This window comes from Lacerta agilis, chromosome 6 (genome assembly GCF_009819535.1).
Source record: "Lacerta agilis isolate rLacAgi1 chromosome 6, rLacAgi1.pri, whole genome shotgun sequence".
Taxonomy (NCBI): domain Eukaryota; kingdom Metazoa; phylum Chordata; class Lepidosauria; order Squamata; family Lacertidae; genus Lacerta; species Lacerta agilis.
The window spans coordinates 42,123,370-42,138,019 of NC_046317.1; the positions used below are offsets into that span (position 1 = coordinate 42,123,370).

Genomic DNA, 14,650 nt, shown 5'->3' on the forward strand with positions numbered 1-14,650 from the left:
GTTCAACAGGGAGGGAACCTGACTGCCCTCTCTTCTGCATCCTCTTTTATTCTTGTTTTTGGTGGTGTGTAAGTGGCAGCCCTAGATCCATCTCTATTTTATCCTTGCTTAGATATATTTTCTACTGTTGTCTATGCCACACCAACTTCTTTGCCTTAGATCTTCCAATAGGCTATTTGGAGATTTACACAACCCTAAAAGGCAGATTCAGGTTGTCATGGATGCTAGCAATGAGAAATGTTATTAATATTGCAATTTTTTTAAAAAAGGCATTTTAAAAGGTCAGGAGGATGTATTTTATTCCACGAGCCATAAGAATGTGTACTGATTATTGGTAATCCCTGCAAATAATGATCATTGTAGGAGATTCCCTCTGGAAATGGAAAATTGTGTAATAAGTACAGTACACCATAAATAAGAATTCAAAAGGCAGGATTAAGAAAATTGTAGAGAACTGGCAGGAGGATTGAAGTAGATGCTCTTCTTCCTGCTCTAAAACCTCTGAAATTCTCAAGAGGGGAATTAAAAATAAACAGTGGGTGGTAATGTGTAGGGTTACACAATCAGTGTCAGAGTCTTCTGACCTCCCTGCTAATATTTTATGGGCAGCTATGTATTGCAGGTTGGTATTTTTATAGCACTTTAAGATATGTTAGGTAACAAATCATCAATCCAGTAGTAATACTTTAGCCCTCCTTCACATGGTGAAGGAGATAAGTTATCCCTAGTTTCCTAACTGGGGAGACCTGTAAATGTCTTAAACAATTTATTTTTCCACAGTTACTAAATATCCATGAATATTTCATTTTGCTACCAATGTCCCATTAATTTTCATTCAGATAGTTTTGTACCTCTTCAGACATTCTTCAAAATTCCCCTCTTTTTGCTATGAGATAAATAGGGGTATAGGAATGCAAACAAATGAATAACTGAAATAAAGTATCCGGAATAATTGCAGGTGATCTTTCCCTCCTTCAACACTTTAAATAATTTCCAGAGTGGTAGTAGTGGTTGGCCTTTGGCAAATTAAACAACATGAGTCTAATGGCACCTTAAAGACTATCAAACACTTTTTGTTACATTCAAATAGCTGTTCCAATCCAACAAGGGAAATCTGCACCAAAGGAATGCTTCCATACGAGCAGCCAATATGGATGTATGATCTGGATGCACAGCGCTTATGCAGTCCCCGTTGAGCAATCTGGATGATAAGCTTTTAATGTGGATAAGACTTATGCACCTTCATTTGAGGCGACTTGTTTGTGATGGGATTGAGGCTGAGGTCTGTTGGTCTGCATTTTTCTTTGGTTTTGTAACTTGCCTCCAGTAATGGCCAGCACAGTGGTGTGATGCTGTGCCTACACTCTCCCAGCAAGAACATCACGGCTGCTTATTAGGATGATGCAGGCATGAGGTCCAGGCTGTGCAGATCGGTTCTGCTTTCGCTTGCTTTAATGTATTTGAAAAAATGAATGTTAGAGTAGTGGTGGTGATGGAGAATTACATCGTTTGAGTTTTTTCTCCTTGTAAGTTGGCTTGCGAATGAGATCTGACCCTACTGGAGGGAGTGCTGTTTATCTCTGTTCCTTTCTTCCTCTCATATACCCATGGGACGTCCTTGGCACGAAAGTAGCCACACAGATTGCACAGCCCACCCACACTGATTTCTTTATAGTCCCTGACATCCGGTAGAGATCAACTTCAGCTTCTTAACTTTTGGCCACTGGGACCGGATGATCAGCCTCTTCTATGCTGATAAGTTATGCAGAAGAAGGAACGCCAGTAGACACAGTTTTTCTTTTTCTGCTTGGCAAGTCCCACCTATTCTACAAACTATCAAAGGTAAGGATAGTAACAGAAGACCTTTGTTGGAACACACCTGAAGGTCCATCTTAGTCCAGCACCCTCTTCTCACAGTGGCCAACCAGATGCCTATGGGAAGCTTGCAAGCAAGATTTGAGCACAATAGTAGCCTCCACACTTGTGATTCTTAGTAACTGGTACTTCGAGGTATATTACCTTCTAAACCTTTGAAGGTGGTACACAGCCACCTTGGCCTCATCATTAATGAATTTATCTAAAGCCCTTTTAAAGCCACCCAGGTGACCACCACTACATATTGTACTGCTTACTATTCTTTGTATTCTTCAACCAGTTGGTGATCCATAAGGGGAGCTGTTCTCTTATCCTATGAATTCTAAGTTTACTCAGGTCAGGAGTCTTTGGGAGGGACTTTATTGAAAGCTTTTTGAAAATCTAAGCACACAATGTTCTCTGGATCAGCTCTAGCCATATGCCTATTGACACTCTCACAGAATTCTAAAAAGTGAGGCAGGGTTTACCTGTATGGAAGCCATGCTGGTTTGCCTCTGACATCCTGCAGGATGAAATGATATATCTGATTTCCTAAAATTGTGTGCTCTTGATGTAGTGTCCTTAAGGAGAGATGGTTTTTATTATAAAGTAATGCTGATACTGTTCCTCACATACTACTGTATGAAGCGTGGCGCAACAGAGATTAATTTTTTTTAAGGCCAGCTATAAAGTCTCCTTGGGGAAGGAGAAAGTAATGTTTAATCAGCAGCATGTGTCATTAGTAAATATTTACAGTGTGGTAGGTTTCCAGCATGATGTGCTGGATGGAGCCTTGTGTGACTCTCATCAGCTTGGAGATGAGGTGTGCTATTAAGGCCCTGCTCATTGCTCTGCAAATGGATCTCTGTGTTTTCAGCTTAGTTCATTATTTAGAGTGCTTTTCCACCTCCATGCACAAAGGCATAATGAAAAACACAGATGATAAGGAACAGCCGTGATGAACATACAGTGAAACTGGCCCTGGGGAAAGAACCCTTACCTGCAATCTGTGTCTTAAACAACCACTTGAAAGCCTCCCAGTGCAATTTCATTTGACCTTTCCTTAATGGCCATCTCTACTGGGCAATCAATTTACTTGGCCCCCTGAGTGATCAGGAGTTATGCTGTTTCGTGAAATAGACCAGGCAACATGAAGTAGTGTTGGATTGCCCTGGAGAACAGAAGTCATGTGGCCCTGATCTGACAAATCAGTGAAAGCTGACACTGCCTCTCTTTAGCAAAGTGTTTTATCTGTTTAAAAATCATACCGGAAATGGTGCTTAAAATACTAAAAATGTGTATGTGAACATATAGTGTCCCCCTCCCTAGCTTCAAAACTCTGCTGTGGACAGCTTTGAATTCAAACATTTTGATAGACACTGAGACAGGGAAAATATGGCCAGTTGTTGTGGCACGCTAAAACCAGACTTAACTCAAACAAAGCTTCAGATAGCTCTGGAATCCCAAAAGAAATCAATTTCTTGATATCATGCTGAAATGTTCTACAAATATATACCTGTAGATACTTTTAAAAGATGAGGTAATGCCTGACTTACGGGCTGAATCAGTTACTCACAAGCACTAGTATAGCATGACCCTCCCATTATCTCTGACCATTGGCAATGTTGGTTGGGGCTGATGGTTCTTGGAGTCCAACTACCGGTAATTTAGCATGAGACCACCCTGTTGCAGTGAATTTATCTGCTGCCCTTTAGCCCGAAACGCAGATTACATAAATTCAGTTAAAACTGGTAAATCAAAGAAGCTTTGGCAAGTACAAAGATCTTCACTTGGCACTAAAAAGAAAATAAAGACAGTGCCAAGCAAGCTGCCCCACTGAAGGGTTGCTGTAATTGTAAAAGCCTTGCATCGTTAATACCCAGGCAGATTTGTACAGGAAGCGGAGATCCTTTAGTCATCTAATCCCAAATTGATGGGGTTAAAACTGTGCTTGGAATAGACTGAGTCACCATACCTGTTTGTTTCATAAGCAGATATACTCTATATGCCCAGTCTCAGATAGTCAGTGTATTTTGAAATACTTGCCATTTCCAACAAGTCTTCAAAACATTGCACTGCAAGCCTGATCATCCAGGGGAGTAAAATTCTATCCATAGTTAGCTGAAAAGCAACTTGCAGATAAGGCAAAACCAGGAGTGAAGAGCATCAACATTTTGTCTGAATCGCAAGGAAATTTCCCCCGTATCTTTTCAACTAGAGTAAATTGGTACATCTCATTGCTGTACAAATGGAGCTACATTGGTTTGCACTTTTACAATGATCACATATTTGGTTCAAAAATCCTTTCTATTCACTCTGAATTGCAGCCAGAACCTTAGCTAGATCGGTGATCTTAATTGTCAGATTAATAAAAAGAAATGGTTGTCTTTCACTCACATACTACCAAATGTTTTCTGCTTTTGTATTTCATGCTTCTGCCAAAGTCTGTAAGAAGTGTTGAAATACACAAAGCAGAGCCTTTGTCAATGTATTTCTGGTGTACACACAATCAAGAATTAGCAAGGTTCTCATAGGAAAATTTCCTGAGAGACCAATCCAGCTTTGAGAAGAGAGGAGAAAGTTCTTCTAAATGCTTCCTGAAGCCAGAGCTAGAAAGGAGTCACTGTTACTATGCCTAGGACTCTTGGAACAGATTCAATGGACATATTTTCTTTCAAATCTATGATAAACCTTCCAGAGCAGAGTAAAATTTTAATTCCTATCATCTCATAGTCATCATGGCCATTGGAATCATAGCAGGGCAAATCTGGGGTGGGGTAGAGAATAGATTAGGAACTGGTGTCTTAAGAATGAAACAATACCTTTTAAGTTGTTGACTCAAAGTTTGGGAACCACCAGTCCACAGCATTGGTGTCTTGTCAGGACTGGGCTTCATTTTATTGGCCCCCATCCGGCCCATTACTGCCTCCAGGCAGTTGATAGCAGCGGATTGAAACTGGCTCTTCCTGTGACATCTAAGGCTCTGAATGAGAAACAGCCATTACCGTATTTGGAAGGAAATGAAGATTGTTGCATGGCAACAGTAAACTCTGAGACCTACCAAGAGTTGCATCCACACATCCATCATGAGCACCATTCAGATTTCCTTATGGGAAAGGGACTGCTATTATCAGGAACACCTTTGTGAGTATTCTCTTCTATCACCCCATCAGCTATGGGAATACCACAACTGGAGACTACCAGTATTTACCCCAAAAGACACCTTACCCTAACCTGACAGACAGACAGACAGACAGACAAAACAAAATAGAAAATTCTTTCCAGTAGCACCTTAGAGACCAACTGAGTTTGTCCTTGGTATGAGCTTTCGTGTGCATGTACACTTCTTCAGAAGACAGACAGACAAGAATTGTTCATAGCAGTAAAGGCATTGAAACAATATTTTTAAAGGACATATCCAACCTTCTGAAATATAACACATCACTACATATTTCCTTTTGCTTTAGCTGTCCTACTGTGATCAATATTAATAATCAGTTTTGTGGCTAAACTATGAAACAACTAAAGTGCTGCCCATTTAATGTGTATTTCAGATGTCCCACTGGGTTTCAGAGGGTTAGTTTTCACCTTGTGAGGTTCCAAAGTGAGCACTTGAAAGCTCAAGCAGAAGAAAATTGGCAGTCATGTCTGCCTTCTTTGGGTAGCTTCTTGTGAAACAGCTTTCTTTCTATTTTTCTCCTTCTTCTTCCAAGAGCCGTTGTGAGAGTGATCTGGAAGGAAGCTTTCAATTTTATTATATCCTGCAATCATAATTGTTCAGCACGCTTGGTACTCTGCTCCAAGACCACCCTGATGAACGCAGTCCACACTCTCACATTTGCTAGGATGGACACACACACACACACACACACACACTTCTACCCCTTTCAGCAGAAAATGGTAAAACAGTAAAGCATCAAGGCCATATTCACTGAAATGCATACAGCTTGATGAAATATTCTGCATTTTTGTCAAATATTTTAACCAAAACAGGTAGTAAACTTCTTTACTAGTGGAATGGGCAATCATATAAGGCTCTCCTGCCCACGTCCCCTCTCCAAGACAGCATTCAGATTGCAGTCCCCCCCCCCCATTTTCACGAAGTTACCTTGCCTGGTATTTTCTGTGTTTTCTGTAATCTTTCACACAACAGAAAAGCCACTTTTGGAACTCTAGCAGATTCTGTTGGAAGGTTTTCATTAGTTTCTGTGTTTATTGCTTCCAGGGGAAAAATCTGTTTGCAACTCCGCTACTCCCCAAAAAGTGGGATGAAATTTGGGGTGGTATACTAGCATACAGTTCTTTCGCACTGTTTTTGTGGATGAATCATGGGGGACAGAAGCACACGTGCACATAAAAGTGTGAGGGGTGGTGACATGTCTGCTATTGTGTCACCTCATATCTACCTGTGTGTACAATATTAAACATAAAACACAAAATTTAAAAAGCTACAGTTTCATAACACAAGAGTAAAAAGAACTGGAGCATAACTTGGCTTTCCACCCTGTGTTTTATTGTTGTTGTCACTATTAGAGTAGCGTTAATCTTATTTTTGCTCATATTCCTTTGATAGATTTTTAAAAATGATGCGTATTTACCGCATTGAACTGCGCACTGAGCATAGAAAGAGGGATACTGATACATAGCAGGTAGTTTTGTAGCCCACACTGTTTATTTATGGAATCAGAAGCAGTCTTCAGTTCCAAAAATGCTGTGTGTGTAAATACCACTTCTTAAAGTAGAAATATTTGACAACAAAATGATCTAAAATGAAACTTTTGTCAAGGGTTGCTGTTTGTCAAATGTATTATTTGTATCTTACTGCTGGTACGATAACTGCTGGTTTTCAGTATCATTTTCATAGCTGGAAACAAAGTTTCTATTCCAATTCTCTTATATATATTACCCCAATCATGTATAACATCAAAATGTTTGGCAGTCATGGGGCTCCGCCAGTCTATCTTTTAATAACCCAGCAGGGATAGCATCTTCCCCTAGGCCTTTGTAGTTGGCTAAAGATTCTAGTAATTTGCAGTCTCTGGTTCTAAAATGGGCAGGTCCAGACACTCATTAAGATCCTGGTGTGCCAAAAAGAAATATCAAAACTCTCTTCTCACAATTAAGGTACACATACTTCTTTCACACAGGATTGTTCTGTTGGTTTGGTGATATTTCCATCTTCATTCCATATATGTCTCTGAAAGAAATGCTATTTGGTCTCCACAAGCTTTGAAAAATATTTCTTTCTGGATATCGAAGTTTCAGCATGTGATCAGAAAGTGTTGCCTGTCTGCAGTTTTGTTTAGCTCACAATTCAGCATCATGACACTCTTCCTCAAACCATTTTGCATCCTTTTCAGGGGATCTAGAAGTGTTCAAAGAGGTGGCCACCAGCAGGGGTTTAACCTGATTAATAATTTGTTGGAATATATCAATAAGGTTTACAGGGGCATTAGGTGTTAAAAAACAAAGCTTGTAGCTGAGTTAATTCTGCTGCTTGAAGTTTGACCTGCACATCCGCAACCGATTTGCCATTCCATTCTATCTTTTTCATGCCTATTAATTATTTTTTAACCTGAAGGAAGGCAGAAAAATCAACCCATTACTATATGGTAAAAACAACTTATTATTTACCTGTCATTATTGCCTAGCTATTAGATAGCTGGGGAAAGTGGTTTCGGTACTTTCCAGGGGGCAAGCTTGCTATTGGGGATATCCCCCCCCCCGCAAGGGAGAGGTAAAGGGGAGTGCTTGGTGTGTTTTATTTAGGGGTGGGTTGGATGAATTTTATTTAGGGGTGGGCTGGACTCCATGAATCCCAAACTGGAATTAAGATTACGGGAAGAAATATCAACAACCTCAGATATGCTGATGACACAACCTTGATGGCAGAAAGTGAGGAGGAATTAAAGAACCTTTTATTGGGGGTGAAAGAGGAGAGCCCAAAATATGGTCTGAAGCTCAACATCAAAAAAACTGATGTAAATATAGAGGTCTGCCAGCTTTAAATATGCAGATATTTTACTAATAGGATAAAAATCCATTCTGGAGAAATTATTTTTATGTATTTATTTAATTTATATATTGCTTCATATTTCCAAGAAAATTCCAAAGCAGTTCACAAAATCCTAAAGAACATGACATATAAAAATAAAAATCCACATATCAACACCGATAACGAGGTAAGATGTCTTCTTAAACATCAATGTAAACTGAAACAGATAACATATGGGGACCATAAGAAACTACTGCCAGATCCAAAAGGCAGAAACTATCACAGGCAATTTTTAAAAGTTTAGGTCTTGTTCCTTTCATAAAATCTGTCAGGAGAGTCACTGGAGAAGCTCCTCCTAGGAAGCATCTAAAGGCCTTTCCCCCCCAAAGCAAAGCAGGGAGAATAGAATATGTGAGCAGGGGTTGTGTGTTTAGACCTTTTAACCCCCCCCCCCACACACAAAAAAAATTGACACATGACTCAGATATTTGGTTTGGTTTTTTGGCAGCATTTAGGCCACAACTTTATTGATTACATGGCAGAATTTAGGCCACAACTTTATTGATTACATGGCAGAATTTAGGCCACAACTTTATTGATTACAATCAAGTGAGTGGTTGCATAGGCTCTGGTTCGACTAGCTCCCTGTACCCTTGCAGGCAGCGCAGGTTTTAATTATTATTATTATTATTATTATTATTATTATTATTATTATTATTATTATTTATACCCCAGCCACTCTGGGCAGCTTCCAACAGAATATTAAAATGAAACAATCTATTAAACATTAAAAGCTTCCCCAAACAGGGCTGCCTTCAGATGTCTTCAGATGTTCAAGCTTGTCCACCACCCTGATGCCCCCTGGATTCGGACACGGGCACAACCCCTCTCAGGGTTGACCAAATCATTGAGTCCTTGGATTCCTTTACTGGAATACCTTTCGCATAGGGATGGCCAGACCATTCTGCCACCCCTATCACTTGAACCAGAACCTATCCACAACCTTACAAGTTGTGACGATTTGCTACACAGCAGGTGAAACTCAAGTGGCAACAGCCAATCAGCCAAGTGGGGAAAATTCCTGCCGTGCCCCTGTCCCAGCGACAGGTGACACACGATGGCATAGCAAGGTCAGACGCAAGCCCTAAATATAGGGAGAGGTGGGTGGGTGTTCCGATGCACTAGCCCGAAGAGGAAGCTCAGGTGCACATGCATAGGCTTAAATAGGTCCCTCGATGTCCTTTGCTCGTTTCCCATTGGTCAAATTGCTCCCAGCATCGAGGGACACACCAATAGGGTGTTGTGGCTTGTCCAGATATTCCCACCCACAACACAGGGTTTGGTTGCCAGGTCGCACCGCAACACATGCCCTCTTTAAGGGAGGACCCAATCTCCCAGACAAATATGACCTGAAGATATAGGTGGGGGAGCCAAAGTAGAAGACTTCCAGCATTTCTGAAGTCATCTTGACAGAGCTGGGTGCCTGAGGGCAGCTAATTAGGTGGATGCATCCCTGCACAGGGAGCAGCAATTAAGATATCATCTGCACCAATTGCTGCCACAAACAGGCAACGACAAGCCAGTAATGATGTAAACCTCTACTATCCTCTTTTTACAGTATTAATGTAGTCTGGGGACCTGAGTTCCTTTAAACATAATCAAGAATGGGTCCTTTAACTGAAGTTACTGTTCATTTGAAGGTAGTCCTTAAATTGTGTAAGGCACAACAGGATAAGATTGAGAGGCACTAGCAGCCTGAACTCAGGAACAGCTCAAGACATTTTGCTGCCTCAGGCCCTCCCATGGCTAGGTGCATAGTGTTAGCAAATTCACTTAAATAACACAGCGCAAAGAGAGAAAATAAATTCTCATACTGAGGAATCTGAACAAGAACAGTATATAATTTGAGGAGAAAGGAATAGAAAGTTTTGTATTTCTCAGTTCAGGCCTGGTACATAGCAGGGAGACATTCAAAGAAACATACAGAGGATAACTCCTACAGAAGTAAACAGCCAATCAGGGCATGTGCTACCTCAGCAAACATTATGGCCAAGCAAGACCTCCACCCATCCCTTAATACCAACATAATTAGTCCTTCAGCTGCACACAAAATGATCTGTTGCACTTCCAACACATGGGACCAATGGCTGGCACCTGAGGCAGAAAATTCTACAAGTGCCTTTTCCTGCCAATTTAATATGTGGAAATGTGATGATGTTTAATTACAGTCTTTGAGGAGTACCAAAATTGTACTTAATGCCCTATGACACATAGGAGTACTTAATGCCCTATGACACATAGAGTGAAATTCAGTGTCACACTGTGGCGATTGTTTCGTCAGCACAGGCATTACTACCCCTACACGTTGCTCTGGTGGGCTCTCTCAATTCTCCAAAGCAGTTTTGGGGGAGGCACTGGGGAAAGGCCCATTGCAGTAGCACGAGCCCTTGTGCTAACCTCTACTAGCACACTGGGTTAGTTGAATCCAGCCCATGTTTTGGAATACTGTATAGCACTTATTTTCTTCTTGTGAACTGTTCTTGGGTTGTATTTTTCATTGATGGTTTAATGCTGCTTACAATAATAAGGGTTTTATTTATTTACATATGCACAACAATATTTGTACACCACAATGTCATTAAAAAAAACAACAAAGCAGTTTACAACCATTTCATATACACACAATAAAAACCACATAAAGATTTAAAATTACAGACCATCAGCTAACAATTACAGAAAACGTTTTCTTAATTGTCTGCATAAGCCTGGCGGTTTTGTAATGATAACAACAGGCAATTGCACTCCTATTACCTTCTCATTTCATTCAGCCATTTTAGGACAGAATGTAAAGAAATAATAATAAAAATCATGAGTAATTAAATAAAGAGGAAATTGCACTCCTACTCTTCTCCTCACATTATTCAGTTAAACTAGAACAGTAAGTAAAGAATCCTAAGGAACAGTTCCCATGATGGAGTTCTTTGGAAAGCAGCAGTCTTTCCTGCTCCCATCCCTTGAAAGCAATTTATGTGACCAATAAAGACAAGATAACAGTATATCAACATAATTTCTTACCACCCATGAAGTTTGGTTTTTATTTGTAGAATCCTCAAAATGTTCTAGTAGCTGAGACATGAAAATGCCAGCAAGTGAGGGAGGAGGAGAAGTCAGATGAAGCCACTTTGAAACTGACTGCTCCTGGGAAGCACACCAAAAAGCATAAAGAGGATCATTTATAGGCACATATCTCTTATAATAAAATATATATGGAATTTCTAACCCAGAGTCAAATTTATATCACCAGGCTGTAATGTTTCAGGGCCACTGTGGTTACTGTAATCGAAGAAGGTTCAACAGAAAGGGGCTAAAGTTGCAATTCACAGACCAAGGACGCTGTCAGTGCCAGCAAATTGCACCCAATTCCTGCAAAAAATATAATGAAAAAGTTAATTCCCTTTGTTTTAGAAAATCAAAGTTTAAAGGGGCCCTATAGGAAAGCCATCAAGAAGGCTGATCGTTGAAGGCTGATCGCCGAAGAATTGATGCTTTTGAATTATGGTGCTGGAGGAGACTCTTGAGAGTCCCATGGACTGCAAGAAGATCAAACCTATCCATTCTCAAAGAAATCAGCCCTGAGTGCTCACTAGAAGGACAGATCCTGAAGTTGAGGCTCCAGTACTTTGGCCACCTCATGAGAAGAGAAGACTCCCTCGAAAAGACCCTGATGTTGGGAAAGATGGAGGGCACAAGGAGAAGGGGATGACAGAGGATGAGATGGTTGGACAGTGTTCTCGAAGCGACTGGCATGAGTTTGGCCAAACTGCGGGAGGCAGTGGAGGATAGGCGTGCCTGGTGTGCTCTGATCCAGGGGGCCATGAAGAGTCGGACACGACTGAACGACTGAACAACAACATAGGAAAACCCCTAGATGTTGGAAAGATGCATAACAACTCTAAAATAGATCGGGCTGCTTCCCAAAGAGACAGGCACAAGTTGAATCATGTGGCTACTGCACAACCCTACGATTTAATTCTACAGAAATGATGTGGGTGTACACGCAGGTGATTATTACCTGGCTGCATTATCTATGTCGTGGTATCCCTGAATTGAGAAGGCTAGTGCAAATGAGCAATAGATCAGACCTTGGCCCACGCCAGCCTTCTCAATCTGGTGCCCTCTGGAAGTTTCAAACTAAAACTTCTATAATCCTTGATCATTGGCTATGCTGGTTGAAATTTGATCGGAGTTGTAGTCCAAAACATCTAGAGGGCACCCAGGGGAGTCTTTAGCCTATGCTCTGCCCGGGTGCAAAGATCCGCCTAGTGCTCCCAAATTTAGTTTAGCCCCCAAATTAACTTTTATTATGCTTATGTCAGACACCACGCTTATGCCTTATCTCTTATTTATGAAAGAAGGGAGGAAAAAGAAACAAACTTTTATTTGGTCATTTATTTACAATGCACTTATACTTGTTGAGTATGACAAGTGCCGCCACTGGCGCAGCGCGTCTTTGGTAAATGAGCGCACAAAGTCGAAAGTCCTTTAGTGAAACAATAGGTTTACATTTTGGTAATACCTAGGTATATATGTATTTTGTTTTTCCGGCTTGATCAAAATTATTTTTTATTTCATAACAGGTAGGCAGTTAAGAGCTTAGGCGGCTTCAGCGGCAGGCACCTGGTGCCCCCCAGAATTCGGCGCCCAGGTGCCCTTCACCCCTTGCAGAGCGTAAAGACGGCTCTGAGGGCACCAGTTATGGGAAGGCTGCCCGGTACTCAGACTATGGAAGATCTAGTCAATTCTGGGTGACCCTGATGATGAGAGTGAAGGCATGGAGCAACCATGGGGATTTTTGTTTAAAATGTATACAGAGACAGGATCTAAGATTGCATTAAGAACAGAAGGAGAGACCCGCTGAACCAGGCCAATGGCACATCTAGTCCAGCATCCCGTTCTCACAGTGGCCAACCAGATGCCTGTGGGAAGCATAAGCAGGACCTGAAGACCACAGCCTGGGAACACAAATGTGCACAAATGAAGTAGGTGAGCAGACAAACAGCTGGAAGTGTATTGATCAATGATCAACCAAATAAAACAATCCTCTATCCCCACCCCATAGCAAAACAGCAACTCGAAATATACCATTTCATATTCACTTCATGTACACATGACTGCTTCTCAGAAAGAGGAAAAAGTGAATGCTGCTTTTTCTCTTGATCCATGGTGTAGCTAAATGCATAGCGTACAAGTTAGCATATTGCACCTTGGGACAGATGGATTACTCAAGGAAGCGACAACTAGCATGGAAGTTTAGTTTTGTGAAAATATTTGTCTCACATTATCTCTTTTTCTTTTGGTGAAAACATCCTTGGATCTTACATTCCAAGTGCAATGTAATTTGCCACTCTCCCCGTTGCCTCCAATTCCGAAAGAGTGAGATCAAGCAGGATGGGCTAACAAGGTGGTTACTTTCCATTCTGTTGTCATTTGATGTATTCTGCGGGTGGTGATCTTGGCACAGGAAGCCAGCATTTCCTTGTGGCTTCATTCTTTTAACTTTACAGGAATAGTAAGCATGCACAAAGCTGGGCCCTTAGCTGATTTCTTTCTCTTATTTTTACACAGCATTGTGGGAGTATTAATTAGAAATGCCCTGTGTTTGTCATGGGCTGTTTCTGTTGGATACACAAAGCTGTGACCAAGATAACACAGGTGACCTAGATGCATATTATTCCAATGTGTGCTCCACATGCTTTAAAGTGAGTGAGAAACTACAGCATAGTCTTTTTTAAAGTGGTCCCTAGTAATTTTTTTCAGATGCTACAGCATCTGTCTCGCCATCAAATATATTCTGGGACAGGATCATGACTGAGGAGGATCAATTGAAACCAGAATAGAACAACACAGCAGTCATTTGGCATGGAGTGATGGAAATTCGTGGGTGAGAAGAAGGCCTTGGTTTGTAAAATTGGAGAGGACATTTTCCACTGTTTGGTTATCACTGATGAGGCTTTCACATGTGATGAGGTTCCAATAAAGCATTACATAAATAAAATGGATACATTTTGTCAATTTTTAGCAATAGCCATATGTTATAATCAGACTTGCATGAACAGAAAAAGAAAAAAGAAAGAAAGCCATGAGAATATTGGATATGACAGCAATGGGGCCTTGGTTTATAGCCCGAAAAGGAGAATTAGAGAAGTATTAGTTTGGGGAACACCAATTCATTGCCTCAGATACATGGCATTTAGAAATGATATTGTTAGCCCCCTCCATTTTGTAGCACTGCAGAGTCTGATCAACAACAGGGATGGTATACAGGAATGTGATGAACCAGAGATGAATTGTGGCACCTTGTCTCTAAGACTGAACATGGTGAGAGCCAAGCTCTGTTATTGAGCCAGTTGAAAAGCAAAACATGAGCACAGTTTTGTCACTGGAACGCTCTCAGATTGTTATGCCACAGTTAGCGTTCCCAATTCTGCATGGCAATCCTATTCCATGGATTATTTAGCCTATTATTTCTGAGTCATAGAATCATAGAATCATAGAGTTGGAAGAGACCACAAGGGCCATCCAGTCCAACCCCCTGCCAAGCAGGAAACACCATCAAAGCATGCCTGACAGATGGCTGTCAAGCCTCTGCTTAAAGACCTCCAAAGAAGGAGACTCCACCACACTCCTTGGCAGCAAATTCCACTGTCGAACAGCTCTTACTGTCAGGAAGTTCTTCCTAATGTTTAGGTGGAATCTTCTTTCTTGTAGTTTGAATCCATTGCCCCGTGTCCGCTTCTCTGG

At 41.1% G+C, this 14,650-nt stretch overlaps 1 protein-coding gene across 1 annotated transcript in view; it reads left to right on the forward strand.

The window, feature by feature from the left end:
• TRABD2B (TraB domain containing 2B) overlaps positions 1–14,650 on the forward strand; it is a 265,751-nt gene that overhangs the window by 69,617 nt on the left and 181,484 nt on the right. The gene's annotated exons all lie outside the window — the stretch shown is intronic.